This window comes from Melanerpes formicivorus, unplaced genomic scaffold, assembly GCF_026170545.1.
Source record: "Melanerpes formicivorus ecotype bairdi unplaced genomic scaffold, bMelFor1.0.p_v2 SCAF_21, whole genome shotgun sequence".
NCBI lineage: Eukaryota > Metazoa > Chordata > Aves > Piciformes > Picidae > Melanerpes > Melanerpes formicivorus.
This window is the reverse complement of record NW_027142373.1, coordinates 7,200,216-7,218,883: the sequence shown is the minus strand read 5'-3', so window position 1 is coordinate 7,218,883 and position 18,668 is coordinate 7,200,216. Positions and strand designations below refer to the sequence as shown.

Here is an 18,668-nt window from a genome sequence, read left to right as displayed (position 1 = left end):
GAGCGCGCTCCCGCCCCCGGCCGCCGCCGCCGCACCCCCGCCCCGCCCCACTGCTGCCGCCCCCTGCCCAGCATCCCCACCCCCTCGACATCACCGTGGGGTCGGAGGAGAGACCCCAGCTAGGAGGCGGGGGGGGGGGGGGAAGGTCGAGTCCCGGATTGCACCCCCGGGAGCTCACGACCCGCTCCCACCCCCATGGTCCCACCTCAGCAAGGGGGTCCCGGTAAGGCCCCACCCCGGGCATTGTGCTCGGCGGGCGCTCAGCACATGCTCCCACCCCTGAGCCAGAAAAAGGCTTTTTCCTCCATGTTTTCCCCAAAATAACCGTGGCACAGCCGCGGTGCCCAGCCAGCATGCCTACAGCTGAGCTGTGCTTGGTGCTGCCTGGGAGCGGCCAGCAGCTGCTCCAAGAGCCTTCTCCCCATTTTCCAGGTGTTCCACAGCACTGACCCGTGCAGATCCACAGGCAGGTGAGGAGCACATCCCTGAGCTGCTCTGCACCCAAGCACCATACTGGTTCCATCACTGGGCAGGGCGCTCAGAGTCAGTAGAATGCCTCAAGGGATTGGTGGGATGCCCAAGAGTTGGGTGGGATTCCTGAGTGGGATGACATGATGGATCATTGCAATGCCTCTCCTGCTGTTTCCCTCCTCCCCAGGGAAGCCAGCTGAGTATGGCACTGAGGGTCCCTGCTACCAGGTATGGCCAGGCAGCCTGAAACTCCCCAGACAGGGGATGTTCCGTGGTGCAGCAGCAGCACACTGTCCTTGCAGACCTTCCAGCATTACCAGATGGGGCTTAGCACCTTTTTCTGGCTCCAATTATCTCCTTGTGGTTCCAAACAGTTAAATCTGTAGTGAACCTCCAGAAATCATATTTCCTGTGGACTATCCAAATACCTGCGGTCTAAGCCATCATTTACTCATTTACTCCCTATGAATTTGGCCCAGGGTCCACCCATGAGACGTTAACAATGTCCTGCAGGGTCCACACACCCCCTGAAAACAGGCACTGCTCCCCTCTTCCCCTCCCAACACAGCTTTGCTCCCACCTAAGAGCTTTGAGGAATGCTCTGAAGAAAAATCACAAGGGTTATACAGAGCCAGAACGCGAATGAGCACTGTGAAATGCACCAAATGCACCTCATCCATCTCAACATCCATTTTGCATGACAAATGTGAGTATTTTTAGCCCTCCGGGATGCGTAAGCCCCCGCAGCCGAGCCGTGCGACCCCAGCACAGCAACAGCAGCAAGCCGCAGCCCTTGTTCTCACGACCTGCCAGACAAAGGCAGCACCCGGCCAGGACAGCTCCTTTCTATGCCCTGCTGTGCCGTTTCCTCACGGTTCATTGGGGCTGAAGATGCTTTAGGCAGCAGATTTGGAGAACCAGGCACCAGCAAGGCAGGAGAGCGCTGCTCTGCAAAACGTTCCCTGCATTTTGAGCCTGGGAACCGGGTCCCTGTTGACATCTGTTCCTAGAAATGCAGGCTGGTACCCGCTCTGGAGGGGCAGCCATGCAGGCCGGGTGCTGTGCAGGCGCAGGAGGAGAGGATGCTGGGCATTGCTAGGCAACCCACACTTCCCAGTGTGAAATGGCCTGAGCAGAGCAGCACATCCAGCCGGGCTCCATCTGCACCAGGGCTCCCGGGAAACACCAGAACAACCCACTGGGGGAATCTGGCCCTGGGTGTCCAGGAGGGTGAGCATCCAAACCCGGCTGTGGGAGTGGAGGAGGTGGAGCAGACAAGGATAATGGCAGCGAGTGAGCAAGAGTGACAGGGGAGGAAGAGCAGCAGTTAGGAAACACAGAAGTCAGCACCCCCCTGCCTTTCCCCTGTTACCTGAACCAGGGGAAACAAGTACCAATCTGCAAAAAACACTTGTTTTTCTTTCCTTTTTCCCCCTCCCTTAGCTTATTTCACAGTCTATTTGCCACTCAAGGCCTTTGCTGGGAGGCAGAGCAAGCTGCTAAATTACTGCTGCTTTTTGGGTTTTATCCTTAACTATGCTGAGGTTTTTCCTTTTCATAACTGTGGCTGGGGTCAAGAGCTGACATGACCTCTTGGGGCTCTGTTCACACTTTTTCCTGAGGGGGAAAGCAGAAGGTACAGGAAAACCCCAGCACATGGGGATCCCCTCAGTCCCCAGGGCTGAGCATCATTTCCCCATTAGTTCCTCCATGGAGCCTCAGCAAGGAGAGTGCCCTGCAGCCAGTCCTGAATGTGCAGAAATCACCTCTGTGAGACCACAGATGCTGCTTGGTATTGGGAAGAGATGTGGGACAAGGCAGCAGCAGGTCCTCCAAGTCTTCCCTGACAGCTCAAGCTCCTGGGGACCCTCAGATCTGAGGTGCCCAAACAAAGTCCAGCCCCTCCTCATGACACTGCCTGAAAAGGGGACACTTGCAGGGTGTTCAGCTCTGACACAGCACCAGCGGCTCATGCCTGGCCCTGCCGGGAAGCTCACCACCATCCACTAGCCCCCATCCTACCTGTGCAGGTGCCACAGAGCCCTCTGCCCACCAGGAACACAGTGCCAGCTGGAGCTTTACCCAGAGAGCTGCCAGAACAGCAGGTACCCGCAGCCCCCTCAGCTGGAATGACATGGCAGGACCCAGATCTCTTATTTTTTGGCAAGTGTCAGCTGCCTTGACCCAAAAAAGCCGAAGCGGAACGCGCAATGCCCGGCGAGGAGCTGAACGCACCTCTGGTCCTGAACACACTCAGCCTGCAAAGCACTCCCCAGCACGGGTGAGAGGCGAGGGGAGAGCCATGCTAATGTGCTCTGGAATAATGCTTTTTAAAATATAATTTACAAGGGATTTCAGAGCCAAGTTACGCAACATAATGAGCAAATCTAAAATGTAATTGTCACTGCACATTAACAGCAAACCCCTGAACCTCTATTATCCTAACAAACTTATTAAATCAGCCAACATTGCATTGCATCAGTCAATTACTAAAAGAATGCCAAGATCAGTTGAACAATCTGATATCCATTACAGAGGGGAAGGAAAGAGGGGCTGCAACCAGAGCTGCCTGCAGCCTGGCCTCTTTTAAAGCATTAAATGCGTTTACGCTTCATTTCTGGGGTGTTTTGCACCCACCTCTCCTCTTCCAGGGAAAGGAGAGAAAAGACCTGAAGCCATCTCTCTTCTCAGCCCCAAGTCCCTGCCCAGGAGCAGGAGGCTGAAGAAGGAATTGCCATCAGCATCACTGCTGAGATTCCCCCCAAGCAAGGCATCAGCTCTGCAGCATTAGCAGTGCTCAGTGCCAGAAAACACCACTCAAAAAAGGCAAGTTTCATACATCAAGGGACACACCACAGCAGGTGCTGCTAAACCACTTGCATGCTCATTTCCCCACTCTTGGACATTAAGTGTCAAGCCCCATCACTGCCTCTGCCCCCCACTCTAATCCCCACTGCCCACCCTGAGCACCTTTCCATAGCATCCCTGCAGCAGAGTCATGGGTACAGAACATGTAAGTACACGTACAGTACATGCAAGTGGGTACAGAACGGCTGGGCTCTGGCCATCACATCACTGCCCCTCTCCAAGCAGTCACCATTGGCCAGAATTTGCAGGTCAGCAGCAGAGCTGGGTCTGAGCTCATTCCTGGTTCCACAAGCTCAGCCACCCCCTGCCACATGCTTTCAGGACAGAGCACTTTTTCTAGCAGAACAGGGCAGAGCAGCAGGGGTTTCACTCTGCAGCCTCCTGGGTTCTTCCTTCCCCTTTCAACTCCATGAAATGCCATCCCCACTGAAGATATGACCTTACAAGACTGTTAAACATGAAAGAACGTGAGCTCAAGTAACCCTGGAAAGCTGTCCATGCAAACATCTACTCAGAAGTGTGCCTTGCACCTCAGCGAAGTGATTTGACACAGCACTAATTATGCAAATTAATCACTGGTAGATCAGGTACTTGCTTATTTATTTATTTTGCCTTCCACACAGCAACCTGGGAACGCTGGGAGAGCAGAGCTGCTCTGCCTCAAGCTGAGAAGTGGTGTTTGGTAACATGTTGCACAGATCTGACCTCCCCACATTCTTCTTCAGATTAAATTCTGGATTGATTTGCTGGTATCATACCGCTCGTAGCTCTCAATATGTCACAGCAGCTAATGAACCATGCCAGGGACACATTTATAACCCACTATTAGCTGCTTCCATCAGAAAGAAATTGGTTGGGTTGGTTTTTTCTTCCCCCACCCCCCCCCCCCCCTTTACTTTGAAGGTCTAAAAGTTGTTGTTTTTTTTTTTTAATCAAGCACCCCAAAAACCCCCAAACCACCCCAAAATCCCCCTCAGCAAACACTGCTACCAAAAGTGGTGAGTCATGGAGGTGTTGGGTAGAAGGCTGGACTTCATGATCTTAGAGGTCTTTTCCAACCTTAATGGTTCTATGAAAGTTAAGCACATGTGTGATTTCCATCCCTTCCCCTTTGGAACTGCTCTCTCGAGTGGCCAGAGGAAAAAGCCCTGGATAAGTCACCTGAACCCTGTGGATTTTCTCCAGCAGGTTCCTCCACAGACCTTCACCCTCCAGGCAGAGTGGCTCACACCATCTTCAGAGCAAATGTAGCTCCAAAACCTGCCTCAAACAGCACTCCAGAGCCAAGGCACCAGGAACTAGACCACAGAGTTAGGAGCATCTGTACCTCTCCATGCTCCATGCTGGGGCTCCTCTAGAGCAAGATCCCAGCCCCAGATGCAGCAGTGACCCAGGACTGCTGTCCTTGGGGGTGCTTGGCCAAGGAGCTGAGCTCCCGTTTGCTCTACACACAGCACTTCAGGATTGCAGAGACAACTCTATTGGGGGAACAAGAGCTAATTAAATTTACTGGGATCATTGAAGAGGAAATTATTTAATATTCTGCATGGAATTTAATATCTGAAAGCATGAATGGCCTTGTTTCATCAGAGATCTGTTCCTTCCTAACATCTGAGTTTACTTTTCGCAGCCAGCCCTGCCACCGAGGGACGGGCAGGGACGGGGGAGGAAGCTGCCTGCGAGGAACGGCGCTGCCGGAGCCGGGGAGAAACAAACAGCAGGAGAGCAGAGCACTGCTGGAGCCGCGGCCGCATCCCCGGGTGCTCCCGATGGAGCAGCAGCTCCGCAATCCGACGTGGAGCAGCTTCCCAAGGGGCTCTGCTATGGGAGGATCCTCCCATTCCCATTCACAGCCGCTGCCACTCCTCTGGTGAGCACCCATTCACGTGGGGTCTTCAGCTCCTGACCTTACATACCGTCATCTACTCCCATTTTAACAACCAAAACGTTGCTGCTACTTTGATCCTGAGTTTCCTCTTCCATCCAAGGAGGAATATGTGCTGGGCACACCAGGAGCCCAGGGAGGATTTTGCTACAGGGAACTTTCACCTCGGCTGCACATCCCTCTGAGTCAGCTTCCCCAAAACAAGTCCCTTCCATATGGCAGGAGGATCCCACTGTTTCCCTTTCACACACCCAGTGTTTGCAACTCTTCAGCTTCTCCTGGTTGCAAAGACTCTCCTGGTCCCAAGGGCTGGCAGCCACCTCCACAGCCTCTCTGGGCCATGTCCTTACAGCAGCAGAGTGCCAGCCAGGATGCAGGATGTGGAATGCTGAGATGAAGGATGCCATCCCACCCGTGCAGGGTGGTAGCTGGAACACCACAGAGCAATGCCCTCAGCACAGTGAGTTTCCCTGCCACACTTCAGCCACACTGCCCACAGCTGCTTGCCCAGACCCACTCTGTTCCTGTCCCCTCAGCCCAGCTCCTTCCTCAGCTGGCTAATGATTTTCTAGAAGCAAAATGTCAGACTCTACTTGCTGCTGTTCAGAACAAATCCCATGTTACCTGCCTGGCCAGCTCCCCCACCAATGGCTACCTGTCCCCTCAGCCAGGTCTCTGCCGGGATGGGTACAGCCCATTTCACCTCCCCCACAGCCATCACAGGGGAGGAGACTTCCAGCCCCACATCTCACTTTGGAGTGAGGGACCCATTCTGTCCCAATTTATTTACAGCCAACCTGCTGCCCCTAATTCACCTTCCCTTGGAGCCAAAAGCAGCTCTAGAAGAAGTACCATCCAGCAGCCCTGGTGCCATGGGTCCTCTTCACTCTTTCCCAGAGGCAGGACCAGGCCCTCAGAAGAGCTAGCATTTTTAGAGCAACAGCAGTGGAGCTGGACCACCAAATCCCTAGCCCCATAGCCACAGGTTTTGTGGCCTCTAGAGCAAAGCCCAAGGATGTGTCATCTTTGTCCTGGAGATCCCAGAGTTCCTGCCCCTCTGATTCCCAGTTCCCTTCTCGTCTCTCTGCCCTGATAACATCTCTTTCTCTCTCACACACAAAAGTGATTATAAGTAGCAATAATTTTGCTTCTGAATTTATGTCAGCTAATTCCTGTAACTGCCAGCATGGAAGCACTAATACCTCTGCAAAAGACAAAGCAATTATTTCTAAACATAGCTGCCTCACATTGACACCATCAAAACCACCAATACCCAGGTCCATTGTCAGCATCTTTCTCTAAGTATCAGGGGGAAAACATACTTCCCCCCAGCCCAAAGTTCCATATTCAGTGGCACTGAGCAAACAAAGAGCACACCCAGAGCCACCTTCCCCAGCCCTGCAGCACCCAGTCCATGCTCAGGCAGAATGAGTCAAAGTGAGGAGTGACACAAGGCCAGGCTTGCAGCTGGAGGAGACACAGGCGTTACCCAAGGACAGCCTAGGGATGGGGACATTGATCCACCAGTGGCTGAGACTCTCCAGTGCCTTGGTCAGGTAAGCTCTGGAGCCACCCCTTGCCTCGCAGCACCCACATCTGCAGCAAACACCACTGGGGTGCCAGGGATCCAGCAGGGTTCAGCAGCCCCTGGGAATGGTGCCTGTTTTCAGAGCACAGACACCAAGCACAGCGGCCAAGAGCTGGTTCTCCTGGCAGGCGCCAGCACATCAGCTCCTGTCCAGCCACCCAACTTCTCAGCCCCCTGCTCATCCCCAGGTGACAGAACACGCCACCACTTGACCCAGACACAGGCGCATTAGCTGCTCTCCCAGCGTCGCTGTCTGGATGGAGACGCAGTGTCTGCCTTGGGACCCTCTGCAGCACCAGACCTTATTATCCTATGGGTCTGCTCACAAGAAATTAAAATGAGCCATAAAATGACAAGTAAAGTGGAATAAGGAATGTAAAGAGCAAGGAGAATGTAAATGGTGTCATTAGCATATGTCCAGCACTCACGAAGCTCCTGTTCCCCATCAGGTCAGCACAGCCCCCAAGGAGGGAGGGCTCTTCTATGGCGAGGGAGAGGTCCCAGTGGTCCCCTGACCTGTCTCAGGTGCTCCCCTGGTCCCCCTCACCCAGGTGTTCACCCTATGGAGCCATAAGGGGTTCAGGGTCCTTGAGCAAGACATGGTGCCCCCAGCCCTGGAAATCCCTCCAAATCTGCACAAAGCCCCCAGAGCCATGCCCCTGCTGCTGGCCAGGCATGCCAGTCCCCATTCCTGGCTGAGCACATCAGCCCCCATTCCAGAAGGGCACAGAGAGGGAGAAGCAGCCACAGAATTAATGAGCAGACTCAGGCTCCCCACCAAGGGCTGAAATGAGTTGGTACCTGGAGGCAGCAGCACACCTGGGTGACCTACATAGCCCTGGCTGATAGAATATTTAATGGACTCTTTTCAATGGATTGAATGAAAAACCTCCAGGCTCTTGCACGCAGTGAAAGGTGCATAAGAAAGCCCCTGCCCCTGGAGACAGGCCAGGCCCTGCTGCCTTGCACGGATTTCAGAGAGGCAGAAGGAAACAGAGGCTGAGCAGGGAAGTACAGGAACAGGAGCTACACCACTGCACTTGGGTGCTCGTCAGCATCCTGAATCATAGAACAGTTTGAGATGGAAAGGACCTTTAAAGGTCATCTAAGTTCAACTCTCCTGCAGTCAACAGGGACATCCTCAAGTGGAGCAGGTTGCTAAGAGCCTCAAACAACCTGACCTGGAATGGTTTTAGGGCTGAGGCTTCTACCACCTCTCTGGCAACCTGGGCCAGTGTCTCACCATGCTCAGTATAAAACCTTTCTGCCCTGATTGCTCCATGGGAAAGAGTCAGGGATGCTCCTGAGCCATCCACACCATGGTCTGGTCCTGGTCCCAGGCTGTGGTGACAGCAGGCACTGCCATATGGGTGCATTAGACCTGCAGCCTCCATCCCAAGTCCTCCCCAAGAACAGTGGCTCTGACCAAGACACACACCAGGAGACAAAGGACAGAGGCCAAATTCCTAGACACTGCCCTAAAAAAAATGTTATCATAACATTTCATATCCAACCCAGGGTAGCACCTCCAGTAATTAACAGCTAAGTTTTAATTAAACATTGATTAGCAACTAATTAGTCTAATGATTAGTCACCTGAAGGAGACAAAGCAAAATACTGGGGCTGCCAAGATAGGAGTGGGAGAAGGCAAATGATGAAAGATGAGAAGCAGCTTAAATTCCTTCTCTGCTTCCCTGTGGGCCATACGCTTTCTCCTATTTCAGTTCTTTACAAATGAAGCCTTCGATGTGAATTTTCCTAATTGCAGCAAGTCTGATGGAGTCTCAGGTGAGTGATGTGGAGGAGACCAATTTCATCTTTCCCATCAGATCTCAGCCTGTTAATGCAGCTAAAGAACCTCTCCCTGCTAGAGGAGACTCGGTCTCTGTCACCATAACGAAGTCAGGAGGGACTTTTGTGCCTTTGGTCCTGCAGCATCCTGACAAGAACACTGCAGAGCACAGGCAGCACGTGGGCAGAGCTTCCCCTGCCTGTGATAGCCTCACCCTTCTTGGACACAGCTTCACTCTGTTTCCCTCAGCCAGAGATGCAGTTCATTATCTCCTGCCCAGTGGAGAGGTCTCCCATCAGCCTGCTCCCTGTTCTCAACACAGCCAAGCCTGGAACAGTACTGCCATGAGCAGGGCTCTGTCAGACCCAGCTGACAGAGGACCAGGATGGACCCTAAGCTCTGGAATGCAGGAAGAAAACACCCTGACAGGCAAAGGCCAGTGCAGCTGGCAGGGCATGGCACACCAAGAATGGTTCCCAACCTCCTCTTGAGAGATCTGGCTTGGAGACCTGCTCCTTCCACCTGCACAGGATAACATCTTGGTGCAAGACCCTTGCAGGTCTGGACGTGCACTGCTTTGTGGCCAAGTTCCAGGACTTTAACACCTGAACTCATTACCTCCCCAGCAGCCCCAGTACCTTTGCACCAGTCATCTGTGCCTTCAAGCTTTCTGAGCACCCACACCACCAAGCACTGCAGGCAGGACATCAGTTTCACATCACAGCAAGAACAGACCCACGATACCCAGCCCTGCACAGCCATGGGTTTGCACTTACAAGGAGCTGTGGAGTTGGACCGGGTCCTGAGAAGCAGCTTCCTGGGTGCCTTCCCACACAGACGCGGTGCCGGCTACAGGGACGACTGCCGGCCCCGGCCCCGCCTCAGTCCCTCTCATCCACCAGGGCGTTGCTGTTACAAGCATGTTGATTATTTTGCCATTCTCTTTTATGAGATAATCCTATTTACCTCCAGTACTTATGAGTCAGGAAAATCACTTCTGTCTGAGGCTTATGGAAGCAGTTACAGCTGAGCATCCCCGGGCACAGCCGCTCCCAAGCTCTTGCCCCAGCTCAGCCCCTCCTGGATCATTTGGCCAAGCATTCCCAGGTGTGCTCGGCAGCCCTTTCCTCTCCCTTCATCTGCCCCAAGTTCCTCTACCCTTCTGCAAGTTTGAGGCTTTTTGGATCTTTCTTTCCCCCCTGCCTCTTCCCACCCTACTCTCTGGAGTTTCACAGGGAGGTGAAACACCAATGCAGGTGTGAATGGGGAGGTTGAGAATGGCACAAGAGGCAGAGCAGAGCCTGTGCTGGACCAGCTTCATCTCAGGAAAGGCTGGAGAAGGGTGGGGAGACCACTGCACTGTGGTGCTGCCTGAACAACCTGATAACATAGGTCTTGCTGCCTGAGCACGATGAAATCCCTGAGAAAAGTACCTCTGAGGCAGAGGTTGGTGGTGTTGAGACAGACTCAGCAGGGACATCCTGGGATATGTAGTTGGAGGAAGAAGTGTGATCCAGGAGCCACCCGTCTGACTTTGGGGCACACAGCCCAGGCTGGCCAGCAGGACATGAGCAGAGCCCCTGAGCCCCAGGGGATACAGGGCAACCTGCAGCAGGGAACAGGAGGGGTTAAACACCATACCCTCATCCCCTGCTTCCCTTCATCCACTGGCAGAGCTGCAGGTACATCGATCGCTTCACGCATCTCATCAGGCTGAGATCGGTACAAATCAATGGGGTTAGGTCAGGGAGAGAGGCAGCCAAGTGGATACCGATACCCTCCTCCTCTCACCAGGAGTGACACCCGCTGGGAAGCCCCCACAACTTCCCCAGCTCTTGCACACACATGTCCTGAGCCTCCTTTGGTCTCTCTGCAAAAGGGCTTCTCCACTGCCTGCAAGAGGTGGAGAAGAGGCAGAGACCAGCCGCAGCAGGCAAGGGCCTGGCAGCTGCCTTCTCCTGGAGGAAGACAGGGCTGGGCTGCCTGTGGGGACAGTTTCTGCAGGGACTGCTCAGCCTGAAAACAGGGACACCTGGACACACCAGCTGTACTGGGAAGAGCTCCCCTGGTCTCCCCCTCCTGCCCACGCTCTCCCAGACTATCCCCAGTACGCCCAGATCACAGGGCTGAGCTTCATCCAGCTGAACGTGTGAGATCTGTTAGCAGCAGGGAGACAGCAGCTCTGTCTGCGGCTGTTTCATGCTGCTCTACAAAGCAATCTGCCACTTGGGCTCCTCTGTTCTTTCCTCTTATGCAACTGCACAAAATGTAGAGGGGAAAAAAAATCCCCTAGATGCTAATTTATGTGAGGAGCTCGAGCAGGTTTGCACAAGGCAGCAGTTTCAGCAGGAAAACAAAACAAAAAAAAAAGGGAACAGCCATGTCTGAAATTCTGCTTCAGAAACCTTCCTGCCCCCTCCACCCCGGGATTCCCAACCTCCCCAGCTCCCTGCAGGGATGCCTGACTCCATCCTGCCCTGTCCCATGAGCTTCCTATCCCCTAGTTCACACTCTGCAGGAAGGGGTCTGGCTCTGCTCACCCCCTCAGAGAAGCAAGCTGGGGGCGGAGGATGCAGTGGAATCATAGATCAGGCTACACCAGGGGAGGTTTAGGATGGACATTAGGAATTATTTATTTCACTGAAATGGTTGTCAGGCCTTGGAACAGGCTGCCAGGGGAGGTGGTTAATCACACACACACCCCCTCTCAGATGTGTTTAAAAATAATATAGATGTGGTGCTTGGGAATATGACTTGGTAGTGGACTTGGCAGAGTAGGGTTAATGGTGGGACTCAATGATCTTGATCTTTTCCAACCTAAATAATTCTATGATTCTAAACTGGCCACCTGCCTCCAGACTTTGGGTGCTTCTGAGGTGCAATCCCCAAGGACACACAGGTGAGGTTCCAGCAGTTGGCTCTGACCTTGGCACCTCTCCCAGGCTGAGATCAGGCTGCCCACAGCAGCCCTGGCATTCAAGGAAGCTTGCCCTGAATTATCTCAGGCTCTGCTGCTGTGGCAGGGGCAGAAAGCTCAGGGCAGGCAAGTGAGCAGTGCCATCCCTGCCAGCCACTACCCCTTGTGCCTTCTTTTCTGGGGAGCAGTACCTGAGCCCACCCACAGCACCTGCCAGCTCTCCTTTTAAAGGGGACCCTAGGTAATTCTAGGTTTAGTGGTGCAAAACACAGTTTAATAGCAGCCAGGGCTGGTGGGATTGATTTCTTGTTTTGTTTTAAGTGCAGCTAATCTAATAGATAATTTATTTAAATTGATAGTGCAGAGAGAAATTACATTTCTATCTCCTCCAAATAGATTTTACTGTGTCTGGTGACCCAGGTGAGCTGAAGAGCTGGGCTAAGGGCCCTGACATGCCTTGGAATAGCTGCCTTGATCAGCTTGTAATATTTTTCAATTCATTACTGCCATTTGAGCAAACAGCTAGTATAGATTTTTGTTACAACAGCTCTTAACATGTTAGTTGCTACCTGCCCTAACCACTGACAGTAAAGCTTTCCCTCCAGCAATCTGGCCCGCCAGGAAGGAGTTTGAGGGTCCCCAGCCCACTTCCCACAGACCCACAGCTGGCCAGGAAAAGGGGCTGAGGAGTCTCTTGGTGTGGGCAGCCCAGCCGGGGGCTCGTCGTGCCTCAGGAGCTCGATCCTGGCCGGAGGTTCCAATTACAGCACTGCTGGGGCCGCGCTCTGCTCTGAGCCCGCTGGCCGAGGCAGCTGAGCGGTGGGAGGAGGGAGCACGCTTGGGCTGCAAAGATTGCTCGTGTGCCTTTGGGAATCGTCTTTAGTGCTCTCTACAAGATCTCTAGCTGTGCTGAAGCACACAGGGCTCCCCCACAACAGGCGCTAGTAAAATCCTCTGAGGGTTTTCCCGAGGGGAAAACCTAGGGGAAAAAAATGTTTTTCCAGGGAGAGAAACATTCAGGACAAACAGAAAAGGGGTGGCTCATTTTCCAGGCTGCAGCCCACTCTCAGGAGGGAAATATGGAGATGACAGCTGGCACCAGTGCAGGTTCCTGCCGTGCCAGGGCTGCTTGTCATCAGGGCATTAACAGCATTGGGAGGTTTCTCTGCCAGTGCCACGGTGGGAACACAGGTGGCCAATGGGCAAAAAAGACTGTGGCTCACCAGAGCACTTCATGGTTGTCAAGTAGGTGATTAAAAAAGCGTCATCTGAGCCCAGAGAGAAGGGCAGGAGCAGCAGCAGACAGGGGGAACCAGCAAGGAGGACACCATGCAAGCCCCACGCCCCACTGGGGACAACGGCACCAGACTAGGCATGGGGACGCAGCCAGCACTTAGCCGTGCAGTAACACCCACTCTCCTGGCAGATAGGCAATGCCTCACCTGCCCACCTCCCGTACCATGCCTCCACAGCGCCCCCGCCAGGCAGAGCAGAGCCCCCTAGGTAGTGCAACTGCACCACACTCGCACCCTTGCCGCGCTCCCGCGGCGCAGCCGCTGCCGCAGCCGCTGCCGTAGCCTTTGGCTCTCACGTCCCAGCTCTCCCTCCCCGCAGTAACTCCAATAACGAGTAAATCGCTATTATTCTGTACCCAGCTCTTCTGATCCATCCTGATGAGGACCTTCCTTTCGCCTCCTCAAAGTCACCAGGCAAAGGAACGCATCCTGCAGAGCCCGGAGAAAAGGCACTGGGCTCTGAGGGGACTGTGGGAGAGACCTGTCCTCCTGGATCCCCCAGGAAGCCCTGCAAGGTGTACCTCTGACCCAAATAACAGGCAACAAATAAGAGGGAGGCTGGTGGCAGGCGCAGGAGGGTGGTGAAACCTCCAGTGGAGGCTGCTTAGTGGCTGTGCTTGGTGGAATGAGCAGAGGGGCTTGCAGCAGCCACCCTGCCCAGGCTGCTTCGCCACCAGCATTCCCACAGAGAGTCCCCAGCCATGGGCTTCCTGGAAGAGCCAGCACGGAGGCAGATTTATAGTGGAGGCTGCTCAGTATTTCATGCCTGCTGCAGGCAATCCCAGCACTGCCACTGCGGCTGCACGGAAAGCACTTTGTAGATTTGATTATACGATAAGGGACATCAGAAATGCAACTTGTTGCCTATTTCCCAGAGTAATTAATTTCATCTGTATTGAACAAATGACATAATTTGAGGATTTCTGGGTTATGGATTAAGTAAAGACCAGATGAGAGCATCCTCATTGGCTTGGAGATTAATTACCAGCACGAGGTGAAGTGAGCTCTCTCCTCTGCAGGCTTGCTTTTCTGGTGTGATTTTAATCCACTGCCCAGCACTGTGACTGCCTTCAAGGGCACTGTGCCACCCTGCCACGGGGCAGCAGTGCTGCCTGTTGATCAGGATGTCAGGACTCATTCCCACACCAAGCCATCAAGGGATGCAAATGAATAAAGCTAAACTTTAAGCCTTCCTTGGATCTCCCTATTGCCAGGTCTGATGATCTGTTCTGGCCAAGAGATAAGCAGGGCAAAGAGAGGTGCCAGGCAAAGCACAATGAGCACGTGAAGGGCTTGATGACAACTCAGCCAAAGGCTTGGAGCACAGCCTGCACCCTGATGCCCCTTTGCTTGGTGCACCCCAAGTCCATGAGGATCCAGAAGTCCTCACAAACTGCACATATACAAACTCACAGGAGCCTCAAGCTCACTGACAGATGGACTGCAGCAGTGGACACAGAAGAACCTAAATGTGCGGTACAGGAGAAGGAAGATGTGGAGCAATGTAGGAGCCCTGACATATTGCACTGTCTCAAGACAGCTGCAGGCACAGTTCCTCACACCAGGGAAAGACCTTGGATTTGCCAGGCAGGGTCCCTGGGAGCAATGGGGTACACCTTCATCCCATCCTCATCACCATCACCCTGCCAGGGCACTGCAGCCACACTTGGCTTTTTGTGACCATGCCAGTGGGGTCATCGCTGCAGCCTAACGCTCCTGCTCTGGGAATACCTCTTGTCCTGCCCCATTCCCTCCTCTCTGCCCTGCTCCTGGGGCACAGACTCAGGCCAGGAACCTTCTCACACACCACCTCAGCCTCACTGAAAGTGTTCTGAGTGGGGTCAGAAAACCAGAGCTTGGAGCAGCGTTTATTCATGAGCCAGGCGTTTTATTTAACGTGCCTTGCGATGCAGGATCAAAGATCCAGAGCAGCACCTAATTAATTATTTTTCCCTCTTCTTCTGTACCATCCTCTAGACGAGTACTGAGTCCCAGGATGTAAAAGCCTCCCTTTCAATGACTCTGCATAATGAGATGGATTTGGACTCCAGCAAATTTGTTCAGTTTTATGGAGTATTATATGAAAATGCTGTGAAATTAAGTTCTGTCTTTGCTATCACGCCATGGCCATCAGAGCGCTTTTATGTATGGCACTGAGACTAAAAGATGGGAAAGCGAAGTCCTTGCTGCAGTAATGTGGTGAACGGGGAGAGGGAGGAGCCGTGCAATGAGGATGACATGGTGCAGGGTTAGACCAGGGGAGATAATGATGGAAACAAGAAAGCGATGCAGATGAAGAGAGTTGTGAGCTAACAGCGTGGAAGTGGAGCGGTGGCAGCCATGAGGCTCCAGTGATGGGGAAGATAGACAGGCAAGGATGGAAAGCATGGGGAAGCATGGACAGGAAGGGCTTCCTTGGCCCAGTTTTTCCCTCTGCAAAGGGCTCCTGCAGCCCTACTCATGGCGCCAGGAGAGTGAACAGCACCGTTGTGAGGGCTGTGGACAAAGCCCCCAAGGGAAGGTGGGTGGATCAACCCATGTCCTGGCACGGCTCATTTCCCTGCATGGCCTCACTCCTGTCACCTCACTTGCGCACTCAGCAGGGTCAGGACATGTCTGGACACACTACAGTAGTAGAATTGTGATGTTTAAGGCAGAAGAGAACCAATGTGGTGAAGCTGCACCAACCCCAGGCTGTTCCCAGCACAGACCCTTCCCTTCTGGGAATCATTTCACCCCTCAATGCCAGGAAAGGTGCCCAGCACAGAAGGTGACATTTTGGCTCAGAGGCCAGGAAAGTCCCCACCTCCCTGTCTGAGCCAGCTCCCTTCACTGCCTGCCCCTTGCTTTCATTCTTTTCCTCCCTCCTCTTTCCAGCAGCACTGCTCCCCTGCATTTACCCCTGAGTGATCTATTTTTTTCCCTTGGCAACTTTATAACCCGTTTCCTTGCCTGACAGCAATTAAGTAGATGCTTCACTTCCAATCCCATGGCCCATAAACATTGGAAAAAGAAAATGTTATAAAGAAGAAAACAATCAAATCTGCACGCAGAGGCATGCACGTGAGCACAGGCAGAGGCACAAATGTAGAGGACAGGGTGAAGCTGAGGAAGATGTCTGACTGACATCTGTCTGAAGACTCCTGACACACATGCTGCAGCTGCCCCACATGCTGCAGCTGCCCCACCTCCACATCTGCAGGTGGGAGAGGAGAGATTCCTGTAGTGCATGGAAAGGTGAGTTGCATCCATCTGGCCCTGCAGCTTAGGAGCCCAAGCCCTACTCCTTCCCCCATGCCTACAGCTGCTGCTCTCTTCCTGTCCCACCATTGCATTCCATCACTCACAAAACTCCCAAATAACCAAAACCTGAAGTAATAATACTAAATAACAAAAAGAGGCAGCAGCAACAGCCACCCCCCCACCCCCCCCCCCCCATGATGCATGGGATTTTGTGGTGCCTGACATGCCCCAAGCCTCTGGGGGCCAGCTCTGATAAATGGCATCATAAACATCCACACTTCCCTGCCACATCAAATCCCAGCCCCAGTACCAGTGTGGTGGGAGAAGCAGGGGCTGCCCACAGAGCTTGGCCTCCTCGTGAGAGCTGCTCCTGCATCAGCACAGAGCTCTCTGATGTATGAACCGCTGGGAACAGAGCCCTGTGCTGAGGAAACTCAGGCAGACACTTCCTAATTTCCATGACAACTGTAATGGGGTGTTTGCTCTTTTGGGATCACTGGGGTGTGCAAGAACGCACTCAGCAGGCATGGAGCAGGATCAGCCACTGCTGTGAAGCTGCCCTGAGAAGGTGATGATGCCTCATGCCCAGATCTCTGCCCACTCATTCTGAGCCAGCAGGCAGGAGCCCTGCTGCCCACACAGCCCAGGGTAGGGCTGCCCAGACAGGGTGGCACAGTGGGACCAATCCCAGGGAGTGCAAATCAAGCTGCTGCCCTCACTGTGGTAGCCTGAGGAGCTCCTGCTCCTCAGGACATGCCCTGTGTGCCCAGGGACAGGTCCAGGGAAGCCTGGGGGCAGGAACACTGCCCACGTTAGGATGGGAAATGGACCTGAGCAACAACTCTGGGGACATATGGCTGCACAGGAACTGCCCCAGAAGAGGGTCTGGAGAACACTGGTTCAAAGGTGAGGGCAGAGTGGCCAAAATGAGCTCCTTCTCCATCCCAGGAGAAGCTTAATCAAAAACTAAGAAACCACCAGCAACCAGTTAGAAACAGAGCCCAAAATTCCAGTGATTACTGCAAAGCTTTGGCCATGGCTGTGAATCTCATGGCTGCCAAGAGCATCCCCAAGCTATTAAGAGAAAAATCAAGATGTGGACAGAATTAGATTGGCCATAGGTGAAAAATGGCTCAATTATCTCTAGTGCCAGAACCACAGAAGGACATTTCCCTCTGTTCCTGATCCACAACCTCCCACTAATTAGCAGACCTAGCAGAGAGAAAAATGCTCCAAGCTCCAGAAGGAGCAACAGTCAGAGCCACAGCACACATGTTCATAAGCTGGGCACAGGGCACTGCACAGCCCAGATTAAACTGGTCTGACAGACCAGCTGTGGGAAGCCAGAGAAGCCCTTATGACAGTCCAGCTCCTCAAGGATCAGAACTATCCTGTCCTGGAAAAGGGATTGCCCTGCTCCAGCTGCAGTGCCCATGATGGCATCTTGCCCTGCTCAGACCATGGTTCAGCATCCCTGCCTGTCAGCATGCCATGATGTGGGGTGACATCCTCCAGGAGCAGACCTGCCTAAAAGGAGGTTGTAGAGAGGTAGGGGTTGGTCTATTCTCCCTAGTATCAGGTGACAGAATGAGAGGAAACAGCCTGCAGTTGTGCCAAGGGAGGTTTAATTTGGATATTAGGAAAGATTTCTTTAGTGGTCAGGCTCTGGAACAGGCTGCCATGGATGATGGTGGAGTCACCATCCCCAGAGGTATTCAAGAAGTGCGTGGACATAGTTTCATGGCCATGGTGGTCTTAGGTTGAAGATTGGATTTGATGACCTTAAAGGTCTCTTCCAACCAAACCAATTCTATGGCTGTGTGAAGGAACAGTGAGCCAGCACATCAGGACTGAGAAACCCTGGAACAACACCAAGAGGGACAGCAAAGCAGGATGAGGGGGAACACAGGCCTGGGCACAGCTCAAAGCAGAATCCAGCCCAGCACTCTTTGGGGACAGGCTGGAGGGCAGAGATAACCGCAGGCACCAGCTCCTGAGCCTCCCCCTTTCTGCAGGGATCTTTTAAACCAACTGAAGCGTAAAAACAAACCAACAACAAAAAAAAAAAGTTACCAGGAGGCCCTGTCCCCTCCCTGACAAACTTTGGAACATGCTGTCAGCAAGAAAAATGATGCTGGCAAGAGAGAAATCCGCTGGGGTTGCTGGCAATTTCCCAGGCTCCAGCCCCAATGAGTGTTTATCAATAATTTCAGGATCTGGCTGTGGCAGGCTCTGGCTGGGAGTGCAGGCAGGAGAGGGCGGGCAGGAGGGTGTCAGCCCGGCCGGGAGCAGGAGCCGATGGAAAGGGAAATCAATTAACAGCTCGTCAGGAGCAGGGATTTGCCGGCATTAACGGGGAAAGGGCTGCTCGCTCGGCTGTGACGGGAACACTGAAGCAGCCCTCAGTGGTGCAAAGGCACGGCCCAAGTCAGGGCCAGCTGAGCACCAGGCAGGGCCAGGGACGGTCACAGGAGCTCCATCAACAGACACCACTGAAGATGAAGCACCCTGGAAAGCATCCAGAGAAGGGCCATGAGAATGATCAGAGAAATGGAGAAGAGGAGGCTCAGGGGAGACCTTATTGCTCTCTACAGCTTCCTGAAAGGAGG

General features: G+C 53.4%; 1 protein-coding gene across 1 annotated transcript in view; it reads right to left on the bottom strand.

The window, feature by feature from the left end:
* Positions 1–18,668, bottom strand: part of RBFOX3 (RNA binding fox-1 homolog 3) — a 191,852-nt gene that overhangs the window by 148,074 nt on the left and 25,110 nt on the right. The window lies entirely within an intron of this gene.